The 21,815-nt window shown below is 43.4% G+C and overlaps 1 long non-coding RNA gene across 6 annotated transcripts; it reads right to left on the reverse strand.

Annotated features, from left to right (window-relative positions):
- Positions 1-2,229: 2,229 nt before the first annotated feature.
- On the reverse strand, positions 2,230-12,355 carry LOC102154823. Of its 6 annotated transcripts, none has more exons than XR_005379532.1 (6): positions 12,259-12,355; positions 6,492-6,665; positions 5,733-5,873; positions 4,665-4,971; positions 2,973-3,036; positions 2,230-2,349 (listed from the first exon to the last, which is right to left on the reverse strand). It is a non-coding gene; the product is annotated as an uncharacterized LOC102154823 (long non-coding RNA). The 6 variants fall into 6 exon arrangements; XR_005379529.1 differs by having other exon boundaries at positions 2,973-3,039; XR_005379527.1 differs by having other exon boundaries at positions 2,973-3,108.
- Positions 12,356-21,815: the final 9,460 nt, after the last annotated feature.

Here is a 21,815-nt window from a genome sequence, read left to right on the forward strand (position 1 = left end):
AACCTTCGCAGGTGGGTGCGGCCTTACCCCGGCCTGTCCCTAACCCCCGCGGAGCCAGGCACTGGCTGCCGTTGTTCGCGTTCGCTGGGGAGGAACCACGGCCGGGCAGGTCATGCAGGCGGCCGAAGGGGGGACTAGGGGTCGATTTGGTGCAGCCTGACTGTGTGCAGGGGCCTCGACCGCAAGGGCCCCGGGGCCTAGGTTTGGGGTGATGCCTCGGGACCCCCACGGGCTCCACCCGGATGGGCAACTGCACCAGCTCGGAGGGTGGAAACCAACCAGGGGGGCCTCAGGACAAGAGGTTGTTAGGCCAGACTGAGCACGACAAGAGGGTGCCCGAGAGGAGCTGCAGGTGCCACCCTGCCGAGGCTGGATCTCCCAAGGGCGCCCGTAGGAGCTTGGCCCTGGGAGCCAGTTTACTAAGATTGTGGTGACACCTCGGGGTGCAGCCGCGCTGATGGGCCACCCCTACCAGGGCGCGGGGTGCACCTGCAAAAGCGCCCCTCCTCGCACCTGCTGCCCTGGGACCCGGAGACCATCTCTACACTGAGATGGAGTCACCGGGGGCAGCCGAGGGCTCCGTGGGGCAGTGACAGCGGCCCGGACGCCTGGCCCGAAGGGGGGCTGCCGAGGGATCTGCCAAAGAGCCAGCAGAGCCCGGGGGTGGGGGACACTGTATGCAGCCCGTTCCTGAGGGGTGATGCGTGACCCCGTAGCCCTACGTTGCCCAAATGGCCCCAATAAGCTGGGCCTGCGGCCCACACGCCCCGCACAGAGAGGCCCGGGGAAGCTGCAGTATGATCTGGGGCGCCCACTCCCAGAGGCCGAAGGCTCGGCATCGTCTGCAGGTGAGGTCGCAGTGGGGCCCCGAGGCCACTTCTGCAGGTGCAGGACCCCTGCAGTCTGGGTGACCCCACCGTCGCCGGCGACTGACCCGCCTTACCTGCAACCACATTCATAACAGCAGCTGCGTCCACCTGCCACGTCATGTCACCAGCCACGCACCTGTCAGCAGCCGCGTCCGCCTGTCATGTGGTCCCAGGACAGCTGTGGTCGGAGCTGCCGGAGTCAGCAGGTGGGTACCTGCCCCTGGGCTTATTGACGGCGCTTCCTGCCATCTCAGGGGTCACCTTTGCTGGTGGCCTCGCGGCCTCCTGTGTCTCCTGTTCCTTCATCCCCTGGGCGAGTGAGACTGTCGGGCCGTCCTCCCCACGTCCGCTGGGCCCGGTGAGTCAGGTGGAACCGGCTCTCCAGCTCCCCCCAGGGAGCCAATCCTTTCTCACCGTTGCTTTCCAACACAGGCTCAGGTCCAGCCCCAAATTAGCATCTCCCCAGCTTTTGTTCCTGGGGGGCCATCCCTCACTCACTGTCCCGCCTCATCTTTGCGCCTCTGTGGGCCCCGGCCCAGCCCCTGCCGTCCCCCTTCAGCCCAGGGGTCACTGGGCCTCCCTGCCACCCCTCCTACTGCAGGGTCCTCGCGACCCCCCTCAGGGCTCTCTCCTCCCTGCCCCCCCCTCTGTGGCCAGCCTCTCCTTTACACTCTTTTCCATAAAACCCCACTGAGCGTCACTGTTGGCGGCTGGCACCCGTCCCGAGGCAGGTTGCCTTCGCCTTCTCCCCATTATGCTGAACACCGGCCTTCCTTTTCCTCCCAGCTCCTAACGTATTTGGACATCCAGGGTCCTCGACATTTCCACGAATCAGCCCGGGATATTGGCCCCAAGTAAAGAACCAATACCTTACTTCTCACCTACCTCACTTGGAATTTTTGAAACACGTTTCTGCTTAGTAAATCATTTCGGAAGAATTTGGACCAAATGTGAACAGTGAACAGTGGTTTCCTTGTTTTGTTTTGTTTGTCTTCCCCTCTCAGAATAAAGGTAAAAATGAGACAAACCAGAAGCTGCTCACTAATCTCTGACCTACGGCCACTATTAAATCATTGGGTCAGATTGAAAAGACAGCGGCCGACCAAGTTTCCTAAAACACTAACCTCTCTGGCCCTTTATCTCTACACATGGTGCCGTTGTTGCATAACCTGCTAACGTTTCCCTCGATGCTCAAATCTGGCCAATGAGAGTCCCCTCGAGTTGGTTCTTATTATCAGAGCAAAACATCCTGGGCTTACCTTGTCCTTTGGCTGCCCTGGACCTGGAGTCAGAAACTTCTTTTTTTTTTTTTTTTTTTTAAGATTGTATTTTTTTTTTTTTTTTTTACGATTGTATTGGAGTCAGAAACTTCTTGAGCATCCTCCCCCTACCAATGATGCTTACAGACCAACGTCTGTACACTAGGTATGCCTCTTGCTGCTAATGTCTCACAGCTTCTAGATTCTTCCAACAGACAGAGCTAGAGAGAACAGAGACGTTTTAAAACATCATCTCAGACTGACACCTCTTGGCAAAGATCATCGGTGGACAAGAAAACCCACGGCCTGAGAAGTTGTGGAGAATACGGTATTCGCGTAGCCTCAAATCATCACCACTCGGACAACCCTACTGATGGCGAAGGGAAGAGGTGCCTTCCCCACGGAAGGGTCAGCGGACACCGCCGGAGCCAGGTGCGCCCACCCCACCGCGTCAGCAATGGGACAGTCTCCTCCAGGGGCCTTCCTGATACGACACAATGGGAAGCCACACCGCCGATTCCGTAAACTCGCTAAAGGCATTGAACCATGAATCTTCACAAGTGAAGGATCCTGTTGATTAATACGAATTGTGCAACTGGCCTGGCCTCTTCTTAAAGTTCCTCAAATAAGTGTCCCGGGTGTGGGGTGGGGTTGGGGGGGGGACAGGTAAAGCAGTTTCTTCATCAAAGAAGTAATAGAGACATGACAACCAAGTGAAACATGTGGGTTTTCTTTTTTTTTTTTTAGATTTAGGGTGAAAAGTAAAAGCAAAAAAGGCTATTTGGGGGGCAGCTGAGAAAATCTGGCTATAGACCGAGTATTAGATGATATATATATTTTTTACCTGGTTGATGTGTTGGCTTTGTTAGCCCGGTTGTGTGGGTGGATGCTCTCATTCCGAGGGACACCTGCTGAAGTATTTAGGGGACGAAATGGCATAATGTCCGTGATTTACTTTAAAATGCTTTAGCAAAGTTTACCTAGGAAGGCGAGAAATCAACTGGTAAAACATTTAGTTATGAATCTAGGTGTGAGATGTTCATGGTGCTGTTCTCTCAACTTTTCCAAAATAAAAAAGTTGGAAGGAAAGTCCAGAGAGGGGATCCCTGGGTGGCTCAGCGGTTTAGCGCCTGCCTTTGGCCCAGGGCGTGATCCTGGAGTCCCGGGATCGAGTCCCACGTCAGGTTCCCTGAATGGAGCCTGCTTCTCCCTCTGCCTGTGTCTCTGCCTCTCTCTCTGTGCCTATCATGAATAAATAAAATATCTTTAAAAAAAAAAAAAAAGGAAAGTCCAGAAAGTCAAAGTGAATATTTTCAAATGGGGGAAATGCGTATCCATTAGTTAACTTGGAGCAGTAGTAACATTTTGAAGTTGATTCCAGAAGAAGAAGAAGAAAAAAAAAATATATATATATATATATATACACATATATAAAATCTCACAGAACTATAAGTGATTGATGCTTCTTTTGAGATTAACGTTTTTTAAAAAATCACATATTACATCCGGCCAACATTTATTGAGTACTTGCATGTTCCAGAACTACAATGGGTACTTCCTAAGCAGGGTCAGGGTACAGGTTATGGATACTATTATTTCTGATATAAGGGTGAGGAATAGGATAGGGAGCTTCAGTAATTTGCTTAAAATCCAGTGATAGAGCTGGATTCAGATTCCAGTCCAGAGCCTGAGTGCTCACCATCAAATACTCGATGATCGGATGAGAAAAGCAAACTCCAGCTGCTTCTGTCTCCCACTGACTAGTTAGTTGTCTGATCTTGGGGAAATTACCCAAAGTGAGCATGAAAATTACAAAACGCACATTTGTAGCTCAGTGTGGAAGAGCTAACTGCACTGAAAACCATATGGCATCTAGCATTAAGGCTTGATAGACATCAGACATTAGCAAAGATCACACTCACTGTTTTCATATATCCAGCTCATTTTTACCTATTCCATACAACAATCTTACAAGTTGGATTTCTCCCCTCCTCCCAACAGGAGGCCAAAGGAACCCCGTGTCGAGCCAAGATTCGAACCTAGATCTGTACTAGCGAAGCCCGTGTGCTCTCTGCTACACCACCAAGGATTTTTCCAAACACATTCGCACTCTAGCACATTTCCCTAAGTTCTGACTTTTATTCTTCTTTAATTTGGTGAAACAGAATAGACCCCCAAGAGTTCATTATGGTTGCACGTCACATATCTCCTTTCCTTTATTATAGAACAAAGAGATATCCATAAACCCTCTCTTTGGTTTTAGATCAAGAGAATTATCTTTCACAACAATATAGCAGTTAGCAGGAGATTTTATAAAGTAAAAATTATAGTGGGAATTAACAATTTTTAGAAGAGCTAGTGCCGGTTTAGCCTTTAAGTCCAAGAATATGCAATACCCATTAAAATGCTTTTAACTTAGAAGCATTTGAAGGCAATTTGGCAGCTTTTATTTTATAAACTTAATAATGAAGGCCAAATAACAATCAAGATTAGAGTCTATAATTAGAAGTTCAAGGTTATCACTAAACATACTTACATCATTGAGATTCAAACTAGGGCAACAGAATCAATAAATGTTTTGGAGATACTCTCTTAGCTGGGAAACAGTACGTGCTTGAAGCGAGAATCTGTGCACTGGCCTCAGTTTATGTGCATACGAGCGCCCTGACCCATTGAGGCCTCTTCACAGAAAAAAATATGAGGGTTTCATTGTGGTTTTCCTCCAACAAGCTGGAGAAATAATAAAAAACTTTTATGTTTTTTCTTTTTCTCCTTTCGTTTTCAAGACGATATTGTATCACCTGCCTCTTGTGTTCTATCTTCTGTCCAAGAGCTCTTGCTTCCTATTGTGGAAAGAGATCAGAAAGGCTTAGGGATGACAATAGGTACAAGTGTCGGCACATTTGTATTAAAATATCAGTGTCAGTTATTCAAGAAAAAAAAAAAACCTGATTCTAGCAATGAAAGCCTCCTTACAGTTCACATAATACCTTAAGGTTGGTGACTCGACACTTCATTCAATACAATCAGCATACATTTTTTTCTTTTCTTAAGATTTTATTTATTTATTAGAGAGAGAGAGAGGGAGAGAGAGGATCTTCAGCAGACTCCCTGAGCTGGGGCTCGATCCCAGAACCCTGAGATCACGACCTGAGCTGAAATCAAGAGTTCGATGTTCAGCCGACGGAGCCACCCAGGCGCCCCTGGCATGCATTTTCTATCTAACACATTTAGGACCTTTATCATCTTGTATCTGGGTCAGGGGGAAAAATCCATCTTAAGGTAATAAGGGCCTAAGAAATGAAGATGACCCGACATTGTGATAGCACTGACAATAAATCACAGATCAGAGGCCATTCTTGTTTCAAAACCTTGTTCCTATGTTTTCAGTCTCCTGAGTTTAACTTCTAGGATAATTAATCAAGTGAAAAGATCTGAAATAATGACCGTTGGCAATGGTTTGTATAAAACTGTCAGGCAAGAAATGGAACTGAAATGCAAATTAATGTCCAAAGTCACTAAGATGTCAGTTAAAAATCACAGAAATCAATCACAATGAAAGGCTCAAATTAGATGGTGATTTACCTGGAAACGCTCCACCTACCATTAGTTAAAAGAGATGTTGGATGTGTTTCCTTACGACTTCTTTCCCCACGCCCGGCTTTTGCTTAGATTTGAATGATGGTTTGTGGTCTCTCCTGCTTCCCCATTGTCTCCCTCTGGCTTCTGCTCCTGGCTGACATCCCTGCTGGGCACAGATGTCCTCCAGCCCCCGTTCTCGTCTGGGCCAGCACATGCCTTCCCCCACCCCCCAACTACCACCCTCCATCACAGGCTTGGATTCAGGTCTCAGTGCCCCTTCCTGCATTCCCAGGACCTCTTTCCATAGATGGAAATCCTGCTAGCAATTACCATGCCACACAGACAACTGTTTTTTAATTTTTTTTTTAAGATTGTCTGTGAGATTAGAATGTTTCTATTAATTACGGGAACAAATAGCAAAGAGTAGATCAGCTCTCACAGGAAGCAAGCTATTACAACATTTAAAGTAAATTTTTATGTCCAACTTGTTTGCCACTTGGAGAGATCTTATAAGTGTCATTAAATTTAATATTACTGCCTTCTTTATCCCCCATGGAAATTTAAGAATTTATGTCTTCTTTAATCCAACATTTTCTCCACTTTGCTTTTACAAAATAGAATAAAAATCCAAAGATATCTAATTAATTCCTTATGAATTTACTGTTCATAAGGACTTTCCAGGAGAATTTTTGAAAATGCAGATTTCATGTCCTCCGAGTTTACGTTTTGTGTAAGGACCAGGGTAATTCAGATGCAGGCACCCCTGTGGAGGAATACTTACCTCATTAGTAGGATTGTGAGGTCAAGATAAATATTATCAGATAATCTGATGCTCTAGTAAATGACGATGTGTTGGTTCCTGGCAAAAATTTGAAACTCCTGCCAAGGAAATTGGTCTTAATTAGAATGCTGGTGTGGTGACCATCAGCCATAGAAGAGATTAGAGAGCTCAGTTCTGTAACAAACACAGAAAAGGAATACGCACAGGTAATAAATATTCTAAATAAAGTCAACATCATTAATAAACAGTGAGCAAATTAAAACAATATGCGAGCTATTTTCACCCAGTAGTTCATTAGACATTAGAACTCGGTCGTGTCTGCTCCTAGGAAAGATGCAAGGACTTGAGTCCCCATCATACTGGTGTAGGAATCGACTATGGCGGAGACTATGGAAAGGCAATTAGCAATATCTACCGAATGCTAAAGACTCACTGAAGCAGAACCTGCGCGTCTATACAAGGAGGAGACAAAAATGAGCATCATTTCACTACTTGGAAAAAAATGCAATACTGGAAGCCAGTCGTCAACCAAGAGGACCAATAACCAAGGAACATACATGCTATAGAATAGCATGAAGCCTTCATAGAAGAATGTGACAAACATCCATATGTTTCATTTCAAATATGCTCCAAGCCATATTTAGTGAATAAAAGAGTTCAAAGCCAATTAATACGGGACCGTCCCATTTATACAAGGATAGAAACACTTAATACCTCCAAGTAGGCAAGAGAGTGAGTTTACGGGAGGGAAGGAAGATTTTTAATGTGCTTGGTCTTCAATTTTTTTTTTCACCACAAACATATATTCCTGTATCACCTCTGAATGAAAAGTAGGTGGAAGAAAATAAGTAACAAATTCCAAAAATAAGCAGATTTTAAAATGCGGCCAATCCTCACTAATTTTTTTAGGAACCGGGAGGGGTTTTCTTAGGGGCTTGGAGTGTTTTAAAAATGTGTTTTCCTCCTGATTTTTCAAGGGCAGACTCTTCTAAGCTGAGATGTGTTAATAAATAAAATGAAGCCTATCAATAAAAAGTCTGATCCATGGAAAGTCAATTCTAGATAAAGATGTATCATTGTCAGAGCGTTTTTACCTACAGGAATGATGGGTAAAATGTGTGCCTAGAGATCTGAAGAGGGCAAGGGAACCTACAACTCTGAACATATCATGTTCTGTTGGAATATTATGGCTGCCTGTTACATTTTCTTTCTTTCATTTTGGTTTTTATTGCTAAATGGTGTTTATCCAATAACTTAAAAAGTAGCTCGGCTCAGAATTCTAATTTCCTTAAGACCATTTGAAAACAGTGATTTGAGCCTGAGTTTTTCTTGCTTTCAGAAATCCCACAAACTAGGAGTGCCTGGCTGGCTCGGTTGGCTGGCTTGATCTTGGGGTTATAGTTTTGAGTCTCACATTGCACGTAGACATCATTTAAAATCTTTTTTTTTTTTTTTTAAAGAAAGAAATCTCAGAAACTAAAAAGTCACCTTAAATGCAATAAGAAATACCTCGATCATTCAGAGTTACAAAGTCTGAATCGGTAAAACCTAATAGTTTCACTATGCTTTGCATCATCATTCCTTTTTTTTTTTTTTAAATAAATTTATTTTTTATTGGTGTTCAATTTGCCAACATACAGAATAACACCCAGTGCTCATCCCGTCAAGTGCCTCTCTCAGTGCCCGCCACCCAGTGATCGAAGATTTGATTTTAAGTCATTGCTCGTTCTCAGGACAGAGGCAAGCTGTACTCTCATCCTATATTCATCGGTGGATTTCACGTTCTAATATTTAGAATCAGCATCAGAAACAGGTACCATGCTCTCCCAGTACACTTCACATTTCAGTTTGTAAAATCTGTTTGCATAACTGGGGGAGCAGCTGGCAGATAGTGTTCCGGCATCTTCCGCACTCTAGGGTAAATACATATCCTATGGCATTTCCATTAGGTAAGCCCCAAGCCCAGTCTATACTAAAAGTAAATGCAACAAATTGATGTAACACATTCCACTGGTTGCCTGCATGGGCAATCCCGTCTTGCGGTGCGCTCTCCCTGAAAAGCAGAACCAACCCAATATTCATGAACGCTACGCCACAGATAGCAGAGGTCAACACTGGACAAAGAAACCAGTATCAAATCCCACTTCCTAGAACAGTCATGAACTTTGCAGCACACTGGAATCGCCTGGGGAGATTCAAAACCTCCCGGTGCCCAGGAGTCACCCACCCCATACCGACCACATCAGAATTCCCTGTGGCCGGGACACGCGCGTCAGTAGTTTCTAGAACAGCCCAAGTGACCCAGAGTGGGCACCAGAGTCCTGAAGAGCACTGAAGGCTTTCAAATCCAAACAGCCGGAGAAGGTAGTGACAACATCACTTTGGATGAACACGGCAGTTGGTATTTTGTTTAAAAAGGAAAAAGAAAAAAAAACCCACAAGCTTTACTGTACTAAATGAAGGCCCGCACTCCTTAAGATTTTGACACCCGTGCCTTGCACTGGGCATGATGGGATCATTAGAAGTTGGAACACCTGTGTGTGTTTTCCTCCCCTCAAATGAGATCAAGGTTCAATTATTTAGAGACCAGAGTCCAAAGACTCTCGGAAGACACGAGGGAGCAGCTTAGGCAGGTGCTTTGCTGTTTTTCTTTCGAACTTACTCAACTTTCTACCTGTTCCGATGCCTCCTGCGGCAGGTGTGTGGCCGCGAGCAGCCACTGAGCCAGGCTCCCACGGCGGTGGACTATGGATCCGCTGCTGCTGCTTTTATTTTTTTTTTAATTTTTTTAATTTTTTAAAGAAATAGACCTAGAAAGTCTTATGGCCACGAGAGATGTTTAAATATGTGCCATTAGAACAGATTTCAGCCAGTTTTTTCTTTCTTTCTTTTTTTTTTTTTTTTTCAGACCACAAGCTTTTCCAAAGTTCAGTGGCTTTTAAGTGTCCCTTTAGGTGTAGAAACCACTGGTTTTGTTGTTTTGTTTCTGTTTGTTTTGTGGAAGAGTTGGAGAGTGGAGTGAGGGGTCTGGGGATCAGCCTAGAATTGTGTGCTCACACTTGAAGCTCCGCAAGGGGGCTTCTTTTTTGTCAAGATGGGGGGCACCCTTGCCTTCCCCAGGAGAGGAGGAGGAGGCCAGGAGAATGACCCTCCTAACCCTTCTGTTCTCATTTTCCACTCAAATTGACTACAACTGATTTTGCTTGAGGAGTGATCAAGAACTAGTGAAACGCAGAGGGGATAAAATCCCAGAAGGGAAAATCCAGGACTTGGGAGGGGTGGCAGGAGTCAGGACTAGCAGGTCTGACTGTGCCCACCCTCTTCCTCCTCTTCCTCCCTTGTAGTCTCAGGCCTGGACTCCGGAGCACCAGCCTCTGGTCTCCCAGCCGTGTCCCCACCTCCCTGCAGGGACCTGGGAAGTCTTCAGCCCTCTGTGGGCTTGTTCTCCTTGTTGGTGAACTTGCTTGGGTCGGGCCGCGTGAGCTAACTCATTGAAGGCACTGGCTGGGGTTGGTCTGGAGGAGCAGAAAGTGAACAGGGCACTTTACGTTCGCTGTTATGAAATTACTTCGGTCTGTGGGCAGTTCTCCTAACTAGCTATTTGCAATAATCAGTGGTGGCCTTGGACGCTGAGTGGGTTTAAGTCCTAGAGCTTTTTACTTTTGCATCCAAATGACCCTGAGGGAAAGTGTCAACTTGTTGCTTGTGTTCTCCAGCTCATCCTGGGCTTTGTACCATGTGGCTAGGATGACATGCTGGCACATACATCTTCCCATGACCTCTTTGAGTCAGTATAAAAACTTAGGCGTTAGGAATACCTTACGTGGTTTACGGACTCTTTGTTGAGGGTTGGGTCTCTGGCCCGAAGGTGAGTTTGGACTTCCTGTTTTAAAAAGTCCATTGAAAATGCCTGAAGACTAGTCTTTCAGCTTGGTTGTTTTTTTGTTTGTTTGTTTGTTTTTAATGTTTGTAAACTACATTTGGTGTCCTCGCTATTAGGGGATACCTACAGACTGGAGTTGCTTTGGTTTCAGCAACACTCAGTGATAGGCTAATCCAGATGAATCTAGTTGAAAAAAGCAACTTCTCATCATCCAAGAAACAGTTTAAAGGGATCAATCAGTGGCCATGATTATAAATTCTGAAGCCTCAAGGTCAACTGACACATCTTTCCTTCCCACCTGCTCCTTCCCCAGTTTTTCTAACTGAAGTGTAATGGACATACCATTAATTTCAGGTGTCCAACATCATGAGTCTATATTTGTATATATTGCAAAGTGGTCACCATAGGTCTGAGGGACATCCAGCACCGTATGTAGTTACCTTATATAGTTTTTATTCTCATGATGAGAACTTTAGCAACTTTCAAATACACAGCCCAGTATTAACTATAGTCACACACACCTCCCCTAGACCCACTAATCTGTTGCCTGAATCCATGAGCTCTTCCGTCGCTGCTTTTAAGATGCCACATATAAGTGAGATCATATATAGTTGTCATTCGCTGACTTCTTTCGCTTAGCATAATGCCCTTGAGGTTCATTCAAATTTCCACAAATGGCAAGGTTTCATTCTTTTTCTATGGTTGAATAATATTCCATCATGTGTATGTGTATGTGTATTTATCCACACAACCACTAAATGGACACTCAGCTGGCTTCCATAGCTTGGCTTGTTATAAATCGGCTACGAACATGGAGTACATCTATATTTTTGAGTCAGTGTTTTCATTTTCTTCGGATAAATCCCTATTAATGGAATTGCTGGATCAAAAGGTAATTCTATTTTTAATTCTTTGAGGACCCTCCATACTGTTTTCCACAGTGGCGGCACCAACTTGCGTTCCCACCGACAGTGCATGAGGGTTCTTTTTTCTCCACATCCTCATTGACACTTGTTATTTCTTGTCTTCTGATAATAGTCATTCTGACAGGTGTGAGATGGTATCTCATTATGGTTTTGGAACGCATTTCTCTGATGATTAGGGATGTTGAGCACCTTTTCCCATCGTAGTCTCTTGTGATCCTTTGTATTTCTGTGGTATCAGTTGTAATGTTGCCTCTTTCATTTCTGATTTTATTTCTTTGAGTCCTCGTGTTTTTTTTTGTTTGTTTGTTTGCTTCTTAGTCTAACGAAAGGTTTCTCAATTTTATCTTTAAAAAAGCTCTTAGTATCATTTTTTTCCTTCTATTTTTAAGTTCCTATGGTTTAGAAGCCACTAATTTATGAACTCTATGCCTTGGGAAGAAAATCTTGTGAAGTCAGCATACAGCAATATTAATAACAGTATTAGTGTGTGCATTCCCTCTCAGGCCATAAATTTCTCCAGTACAAAGTCATTTAACTGGTACTTCACTAGAGCTTTCTATGATGGTTCTCTTCAGCTAATAAATCATGATCATGTTAAATCCATTTTAAACCCTGCCTTTCAACTAAGTTCTATAGTTCATCCTCAATTCGGCTCTGTTTTGAGGGACTAGAGATGGGAGGGATTAAAAAAATCCACGTATTATTACTTTTTCAAATTTCCCTTTCAGTGGTTAACTTGCTATCAAAACCTCTATTGAAATTAGTCTCTGTCTTGGGTCTTGACACCCAGGTTATGAAAGACTCCCAACACAAGAAATACCCTAGGCTTTCCCCTCACTGCTATCCTTTACAGGCAAGCCCAGGAAAGTCAAGGCCTAAACTCCAGTTTCAGAGTCCAAGTCTTTCACAAATCCATTCCAAGATTAAGGTGCAAACATCAATACTTCTGCTACTTCACCTGAAGTAGACCCAAGCTCATGGTGGTGGCTCCCAAACTTGTTCCCATTGGAACTTAGGTGACTCTAAAGTGGTTACCACGCCCTAGATTGTTCAGTCACAGTTCCTAGGGGTGGGTCACAGGCATTTGTAGTTCATGAAGTTCCTCAGGGGATCTCATTGTGAAGACAAAATTTGGGAACCACTCATGAATGGCATCCACTGACCTCAAGCTAGATGAGGCTATTGTCCGAGTTTCAGTCTAGGTGGTTTCACTTCACCTCCCTCTGGAAAGGGATATTCTCTAATAATGAAAATATCTATTTTATGGTCAACTATGGAACAAGCGAGGCCGGAGAGCTGTCTCTGGTTACTTTATCTCAAATGAATGTCAACTACAAGAAAGTAAAATTTCTTTTTATGAAAGTTTGGAAAGGTCAAGCCATCCATCAAGGTCTTAAAGCCATCTAGTCTTTATATAGGACAAATAGCAAAATGCATGAGATTATTTTATGAAAGAAAATATTTTAATATATGTTTAACACTGTGATTATTCCTGTTTTTGATTTAAATTTGTATTTATGTAATTAAGCAATAAGAACAAATGTAAATCAGGAAATAATTTTTGTTTAAATTTTAGGAGTTAATTTTCAGCTAATTCTTTGTAACTCAATAATAAAGCTCTTATCACGTTTAAATAGTCCCGTTATGGAAAAATATGTAATTACTGAACCTTTTGGTATATTTATGAATATTATGAATAATGGCATATCCATGCAAGTGAAAAATAGCAGAAGGCTTTACTGATTCATTCAACAAGTCCTTAGTGAGCAAATACTGTATTGCAAGCCCGGAACTGAGTGCTGTGGATAGGAAGATGAGCAAGATTTTTGTACTCTGGAAGCTCACGGTTGAATAGGGAAGACCTCCATTTATTAAATATCAAAATAGTTTATTAGCATTGGAATAAGATCTATGAAAAAGAACTTAGGAGAGCACATGAACCATCTGATGCAGTGGTACTAAGTGACGGGTCTGGGAAGACTTCCTTCTAGAAGCTGGGACTTTGAGACAAAAATCGGTCTTAGGAGAGAATGGGGGTGTCTCCCGTGAGGTGTTACATCTGTTTCAGTTTCTCTCATCTGAGTGTGAAATTCAGCAAAATGAGTTTTCTCGAAGGCATATCTGCAAATGTATAAAGTTTACTGTAACACCTGAAAAAAAGTTATTATTTTTATCACCACTGTCCTAAAGTGGGCTTTGGGGCCATGAGTATCCAGATCCCCATCATTGGTCTGCTTCTTGATGACTGTAGGATGTTAAGGACCTGTGTTTACCTCTCAGTATCTCCTTGTGTCCTTGCTTTGTTGGTATTCCGAAAATTTACATGGACTTGCAGGGGTCATTGAAAGAACCACCTGGGAATATAGATTTACCCACGCTCAAGTACTGGCGTGTGACTATTTAACCAGTACTTTCTTTCCACATGCCCGCTATATGGCTATATCATTGGGAGTAAAGCATTTTGATTAAAGGACTTGTAGTGGCGGGTTCCAAAATTAGAGGTACAGCATCAATCAGCAGAAGAGCTTTGAAAAATGCAGATGGATAGGCCCAGTCCCGGGAGATTTTGATTCAGTACATTGTGAAAGGCCCAGTTATCTGCATTTTTAAAGTTGCCCAAATGTTTCAGATGGTGAGCTGGGTGGGTGTAGGCACTACTTCTCTAAGAAAGCTGGAAAATTCTCCTCCCTCTTAAAGTGTACTCAAGAGTATAAATAAAACTAAAATTCAATGCCTTGACTTCTCAAACCTAAAGTAATGTAGAAAATCCCTTCCTGATGGCAGGGGACACCTGAGCACTGCAGTGTGACCACAGCATCCTAAATTAACAAGTGCACTGAACTAGGTTCCACCCAAGAACACACGGAGAACTCCTCCACCCGGGAGTCCATGCACGATGGAGCAGAATGGCCATGTAGCAAGCCCCTCCTTTGTGCCAGGCTCTGTCCAAGGAACTAAAACCATGGACAAGTTGAACCCTGACTCCAAGTCCCACCTCGAGGTTACGAGACCATCATCAATTTTTTTTTTTGTGCTCTAAGAGAAACATTCCCTTGAACCCCGAATTTAGGTATCGATCTTGCATGCACCTCTGCTACTTTTCGCTCTTTAGGTTGAATCCATGATAGAATTATGCCAGATTTTTTTTCTTCTACAAATTGAAACAATTCAACTCTCGTTTGTTAACAAACAGCAAATGGTAACCATTAATGGAGGTGTCACCACCCAAGGGCAAGGTTTAAGGATTTGAAGGCTGGACTTCTAGGCAACTATAATCAAAATGCATGGGATCCCTGGGTGGCACAGCGGTTTGGCGCTGGCCTTTGGCCCAGGGCGCGATCCTGGAGACCCGGGATGGAATCCCACGTCGGGCTCCCGGTGCATGGAGCCTGCTTCTCCTTCTGCCTATGTCTCTGCCTCTCTCTCTCTCTCTCTGTGACTACCATAAATAAATAAAAATTTAAAAAAATGCAAAAGCACTTGTGAAGCACAGTACACGTTGTGTGTATATCTATATATACATATATAGGTCGCTTGGTAACTGGCCTCAAATGCAAGGCTCTTATAATGCAGTTTGCAGTATATTACAGTGCAGCAGGCATCCCCTTGTAGGAGGGAATAGCACAAAAATCAAGCCGGGACTTCAAACTTTCCTGGTCATTAGCTCATTAAACTCTCGAATCAAGAAAGAGTTGATACTGGGGCACCTGGGTGGCCGTCAGTGAAGCATCTGCTTTGGGCTCAGGTCATGATCTCAGGGTCCTGGGATGGAGCCCCATGTCAGGCTCCCTGCTCAGTGGGGAGTCTGCTTCTCCCTCTGCGCCTCCCCCCATCCTATCTTGTTCTCTCAAATAAAATCATTTTTTAAAAGATTTTATTTTTTTATTCATGAGAGACACGCACAGAGAGAGAAACAGAGACATAGGCAGAGGGAGAAGCAGGCTCCACGCAGGGAGGCCGATATGGGACTCGATCCCCAGGACTCCAGCATCACGCCCTGAGCCAGAAGACAGACGCTTAACTGCTGAGCCACCCAGGCGTCCCTCAAATAAAATCATTTTAAGAAGATGATCCCATTTTCACTTTAACATGGTTTATTTTCACAGGTTCATCAATCTAAACTTTGTGCTTTTTGGTCACTACCAGTGCATTACATTACAAACCCATTTTTAATGGAATTTCATAGAAAGTGTCTCAATTCAGAAAAATGGAGGTGCAGCATTTCTCCGAGTGCCCAGAAGACTTTTAGCCTGTCTTTAATGTGATTGTTCGGTGACTTAAGGGCTGCAGAGGCTTCCGATGGTGGAATAACCAGCCCTATTAGTGGGGGTTAGGAGCTGGACTTGGGAGCACCCTTCCTGGTTTCCAGTCCTGGCTCCATCACCCCGTAGCTCCGTGACTCTGGGGAAACCCCCTCTGGCTTTCTTTGCCTTGGTTTCCTCAACTGTCACATGGGAGTAAGGTGGGTGTGAGGCTGGAACAAAGAAATCTATGTAACTCTGGGAAACGAACTGGGGGTGGTAGAAGGGGAGGAGGGCGGGGGGTGGGAGTGAATGGGTGACGGGCACTGGGGGTTATTCTGTATGTTAGTAAATTGAACACCAATAAAAAATAAATTAAAAAAAAAAAAAAAGAAATCTATGTGGAACACTTAAATAAGCCCCTGCTAGCTGAAAGGGGCCCTGAAAACCGTTGCTGTCCAGCGCCTTCCCGCCAGTTGTTTGGCTCGGGTGGGAGGTTTCGTTTGCCAAGACCCCAATTATGAGAAGGAAAGTGAAATCCTTCTTGAATTCCTCCCACCTGTCTAGCAGCACCGTGGGGCATGCTTTCACGTTTTCATACAAATGCTAACAATGTGGATCCACTTGCACCCCCACCCATCCACCTAATTCTGTACCCTTACTGTTTATCAGGCCGATGGTAGGTTTCTGACTTGGCACCCAAAGGGGAGGATCTGGGAGGAGAACAAAGAGAAGGAAGGAGAAAGATAAAGCTTGAGGTGCGCGTTAAACAAAAAAACCCCTAAATCTCAAAGGCTTATCACAATTAAAGTTTATTTCTTGCTCCTGCAAGTGGCGGGTGGGGGGTCGGGGGAATCTGCTGCTGCTGTTTGGAAACCCAGGCCGGGAGAGGCTCAGCCACTTAATTGCAGGGCTGTCTTTATTCTCCTGGGGATGTGCAGGTGGGGGAGAAGCCAGTGCAGGGTCTTCAGGCCCCCTCACCACCCCCCAAACTTGGCCAAAATCCCTCCTGTGACTGCCCCTAAGTGCAAGGGTGCCTGGGAGCGGGCCTAGGAGGAAGGGGAAACTGGTTTGGCAAAGGGCTAACCACTTCATCCACGGGGTCTCAATGGGCAGGTGTGGGAGGATGCAGCTGCAAAAGATTAGATAATCAGGATTAAAAAAAAAAAAAAAAAGCCTGATGGAAAGAGTAAGGGAGAGAAAAGGGGAGCAGGGAAAGCAGGAATCGGGCTCCTTACGGTGAGAGGGGTGGCAGGAGCCCCAGGGAGGTAGTTGCCACGGTGTTCCCCGGTGTCTGGATTGTGCCCAAAAGGGAACTGGGTCTTAGGAAAGTGGAAGTTCGAGCTGGAACAGTTTTCCTGCGCTTCATGCGTGTGGGGGCCTCGCTGCCCCTGCTGCTACCCCATCAAGAAGAGAAGGCTGGGGACACCCCTGAATTTGGGCTCCCCAAATCCAGAATTGACATCGTCTCCCTTGTCTCTAACTTTCTGGTTAAATTAGCTATAAAATCCAGCCCCCCTCCCACCTGTGGACCTAGAAGTCACGCCGAGTGTCAACTGCAGTGTCACAAGGAGGAAGGAGAGGGTTTTCTTGGCAACAAAGGTGAATAAAGACCCTGTCGTGCGGTGGCCGGTTATGGGTGTGCTTGATGCACTGTATCCCACGTTGCATCACCATCTAGAAGGCGGCGGGGGGGGGGGGGGGGGGGGGGGGCGGAGAAAAAGCTCATCAACTATTATAGGTGGTGACACTTCTTTTGCCTACTTCCTATTTCTTCTTCTTGATATTTTAATGTATTATTTTAAGTATGTTTTGTTGTAATTTTACTGAAATCTGCACAGGTGTTCCTCTCTTTCCTTCACGTGTTCCTTCCTTCAACAAATGCTCGTTGTGGGCCTTCCCTACCAGATTAGGCTCTCCCCGTCAGTATTCCTTCAATGGAAAAGAATTTGGTCAGCAGAGGGAGGGTATTTTTCTTTTCTGAGGTTCTTGGGAAACACAGGAAGACGTCACTCTGCCCCGAGGGTCACTTTCTTAATCCGAATGAGCTACGTCAACCTGTTTCATGTGTAGAAACATTCACCAGGAAAGCCCATGTGTAGGCCCTACCTCTAAAATTACTACTAATGGTGATATCTTGAGTAATTCTTTGGAAAAATAGGAAATAATGAACAGAAGCAATTAAATTGTCCTTATAATCCCAGCTCCCAGAGCTGGTCCTCTACAGGTAGCTCTTCGGTGTTATCGCAAGTAATTCAAATGCTACTGTGTACTCTGTAATATGCTTTTTATTTTTTTCCCCAAAATGCCCTCATATGGGAAAATTAGGAATATTTCTCCAGATGGTTAATTTTACTGGCTGAGAATATTTTAATTATTATAAGTCGCCTAAATCATTCTCTTACGCGACCTCTAATTCTAAGTTTTGCCAACGTAATGTCACTGCAGACAGATTTTTGTATGCGTCCGTGATTCTGTTCTTAGGGGAAATGTCTATAAGTTGATACATCAGAGTTTTCATTTATATATTTATATATTTATTTATATATTTATATAATTTATATAATTCATATATATTTGTATATATTTATATATATTTATATTTATTTATTTATTTATTTATTTATTTATAGAGTTTTCATGTTTTTGAAACACCTGCCAAATTTCCTTTCAGGAAGGTAATCCCAATTGTAGTTCCCACTAGCGGTGGGTGAGCGTGCCCCCTTTTCTTCACCCATGCTATTTAATTTTTTAAATTTATTTTTGGATTATAGTTGACACACCATCGTTATTAGTTTTAGGTGTCCAACGTTTATTCTATTAATCCTTAATTACTCAATGCTCGCCATGACAAATGTAGTCCCCATCCATCATAACTGCCATCTCACCGACTGTATTCCCTGTGCTAGGCTTTTCATCTCCGGGACGTACTTGTAGCTGCGAGTGTCCCTCTTCATTACCGTCCCCTGGTTCACCCCATCCCTCTTCTGGCAACCACTAATTTGTTCTTTGTATTGGAGTCTGTTTTTCGTTTGTTCATTTGTTTTGTTTTTTAGATTCCACATGTAAGCAAAATCCTATGGCATTTTGTCTCTGACTCCTTTCACTTAGCATAACGCTCTTAAGGTTCATCCTCGTTGCTGGAAATGGCAAGAATTCATTATGTTTTATGGTTCGGTAATATTCCTTCGTGCATATACACCACACCTTTCTCCATTTGTCTCTTGATTGCCACTCCACTTGCGTCCGTATCTTGGCTATTGGAAATCTGCAGTACACACGGGGGTGCGTGTATCTTTTCAAATTAGTGTTTTCGTTTTTCTGGGGTAAATACCAATTCCAGTTGAATTACTGGATTAGATGGTGTTTCCATTTTGAACTCTTAGAAGACTCTCCACCCTGTTTTCCACGGTGGCCACATCAGTTTGCATTCCCGCCAACAGTGCACGAGGGCTCCTTTTTTTTCCCACGTTCTCGCCAACACTAGTTATTTATTGTCTTTGATATTAGCCATTCTGACAGGTGTGCGGTGACAGCTCGTCATGGTGTCATTTGCATTCCCCTGATGATGAGTGATATTGAATAGCTTTTCATGTGCCTGTTGGCCATCTGGGTGTCGTCTTTGGAAAAAAACATCTATTAAGGCCCTCTGTCCATTTTTAATTAGGTTATTTTTAATGCAACTTGTTAGAATAAAAAATATATGAAATATATTTTGTTGGATAAGTCCTTTGCAAATATCTTCTCCCACTCAGTAGGTTGCCTTTTGGTTTTGTTGGTTTCCTTTGTTGTGTAAAAGCCTTTTATCTGGTGTAGTCAAAACTATCACTGTCTGTGTTTAATTTAAACTTCAGAGTGTCACAGATTATGAAATATTTCAATAATAGAACTCTTAAAGTAATTTCTGCTCATGAGGATAAAGTTAGTGTGAAATATTGTGCAATGTATTGTGGAGTGATCATGACCAGTTTCATGCTTCACGTCTTCAGCTGATTTTACTTCCAATTACGGAATTATTAATAGTTTACAATCACAGTGGTTGCTTGCCACTGGCCTTCAAATGTAAAGTTACATTTACTAATGCTTTAGACTGTATCAAGTTACTTTAATTATAACTTTTGGGCAAAAAAAAAAAAAATCCATGACTTGTGAAAGCTGTTTATTAATTACATTAGCCAAAAAAGAATTATACGAAACCTACAATTTCTTGAGCTGCAACGCCACTTAATATGACAAGTCTTGCTGGGAATGAAGTAATGTTCTTCTTATTTTATAACTTTGTTTTTTTTTTTTTTTTTTGCCAAAACAAGACAAAACAAAACAAAACAAAAACTTCTGTCTTTTTGAGGACAGACTAGTAATCTTTTGAGGCAAACTGTGTCTCAAATGTATTGTCTGCAACTTTCATCACCGCCTAATATGGTGACTATTACTGAAAATGGAGAGTTTTGGGTTTTTTTCCTGGATAACAAAACACAAAAATCAGAAAAATCTTCCTCACAGATACCAACACTAACCATAGTGAATTATTGCCCCTTTACACGGTGCACGTTTTGTCTTCATAGCTTCACAACTTGGCTCACATTGCTGCTTCTGTCTCCAGTAACTTTCTACTTCATGAACTCCTTCCCATCCTTCAAAACTAGCATGTGGTAGACATGGTGTGTGATATCCGCTCCTACACACTCCTCCTTCTACAACTCCCAGTGTTCCTATCAAGGGTGGACTGGCTATAGTTGGTGGTGTTACGTTTTAAGATCAGGGTGGCCAAGCTAGCCAACTGGACCCCTGATCAAAGCTGAACCCATCAGAACCCCAGCGTGGGAATCAGAGTCTGAGCCTCTGAGAGATGAAGCCGTTTGCTGAGCTGACCTGAGCTGAAAGGCCATTTATAATGGGGATGGAATTCATGCCACCGTGATGAGCCATAGGCGTGGGCAAATTACAGTAGAGCGGAAATCCTTAGGAAGCTAGTGAAGCCAGTCTGCAGAATGGTTTCCATAGATTCTTTCTTACCTGCCTCCTTGCCTCCTTCCTTCCTTCCTTCCTTCCTTCCTTCCTTCCTTCCCATGAGTGATCTCATTCCAACCTGTGTCTCCTTTTTACTTTTTCTGGTTTTAGTTCCTTGAAGTTAAAGAACTTTGAGAAGATGGTCGAAATACCACTGTGTTCCTAAAGCTTTTTATGAGCACCTACAGGCTAACTTAATTACTTTTAAATGTTTAGGTATGACTCTATACAGTACATAGATTTCAGGTATTACTACATATAATATATATGATGCAGTACCCTATAATGAAATATGTAGGTTTTGTTCTCTAATAGTAAAGCCCTCAGATTGAGTGCTTCCTATAAGCTAGACCTAATGCTACATATTCTTATAATGCATGCATTATCCTCACACCTACACTCTAACGTTGGAATTCCCTCCATATTATCAATGAGGCGATAGAGCTCCTTTGTTCGACACCATGCAACTGGAAACCGAATGAGCCATGAGTTCTATTCAGGTCTCTCTGGTTCCAGAGACTGTTTCTAACCACTGTACTGAATCCCTTTTCAGCCCTAATAATTGTTTGCAATCTCCCTTGCTAAACTGTCAGTTCCTGGAGACTAGAGAGCATGTGGTGTACGTCTCTTAAAATGCCAGCATAGTGCCAACCGAGTGCAGCAGGCTCAACGCGTGTTTATTGAGTTAAAATTCTCCAGCATTACCTGTATTGCCACCTCAGATTGTTGATAGGATTGACTACCCCTAAGTAATTGCCATTAGGACAAACGTAAAGGCCCATATGTACAAACATTTGTACAGACATCAGATCCCCAAATTATATAGCTTTATTTTCTGCTTTTGCAGTGCAGAGATAAAGAATGCATTAATTTCATATTTTGATACTAAGATGAATATTTTCAAAGCTATGAAAATTATAATCCAGAACACATCTTATATGCTGAATGGTAATATTGTCCATTTCTCTTTATTATGGAAAGTTGGTGGCATGATAAAGTTAGATAATATATTTAGTTTAAAAATGAAGGAAAAGTTCATGATTTCACCTGAAATTTTCACAAGTGGCACTGACTGCTAATTTGATGATGCAATTAGAAATACTGAAACCTGGGGCATCTGGCTGGCACATGACTCTTGATCTCAGGGTGGTGAGTTCAAGCCCCACATTGGGTGTAGAGATTACTTCAATACATAAATACATACTGAAACTAATGAAATTTGTAACTGCATAATTTATCGCTAATCCTGCGATTTAATTAGTGC

This window comes from Canis lupus, chromosome 26 (assembly GCF_011100685.1).
Source record: "Canis lupus familiaris isolate Mischka breed German Shepherd chromosome 26, alternate assembly UU_Cfam_GSD_1.0, whole genome shotgun sequence".
In the NCBI taxonomy this organism is placed as follows: Eukaryota; Metazoa; Chordata; class Mammalia; order Carnivora; family Canidae; genus Canis; species Canis lupus.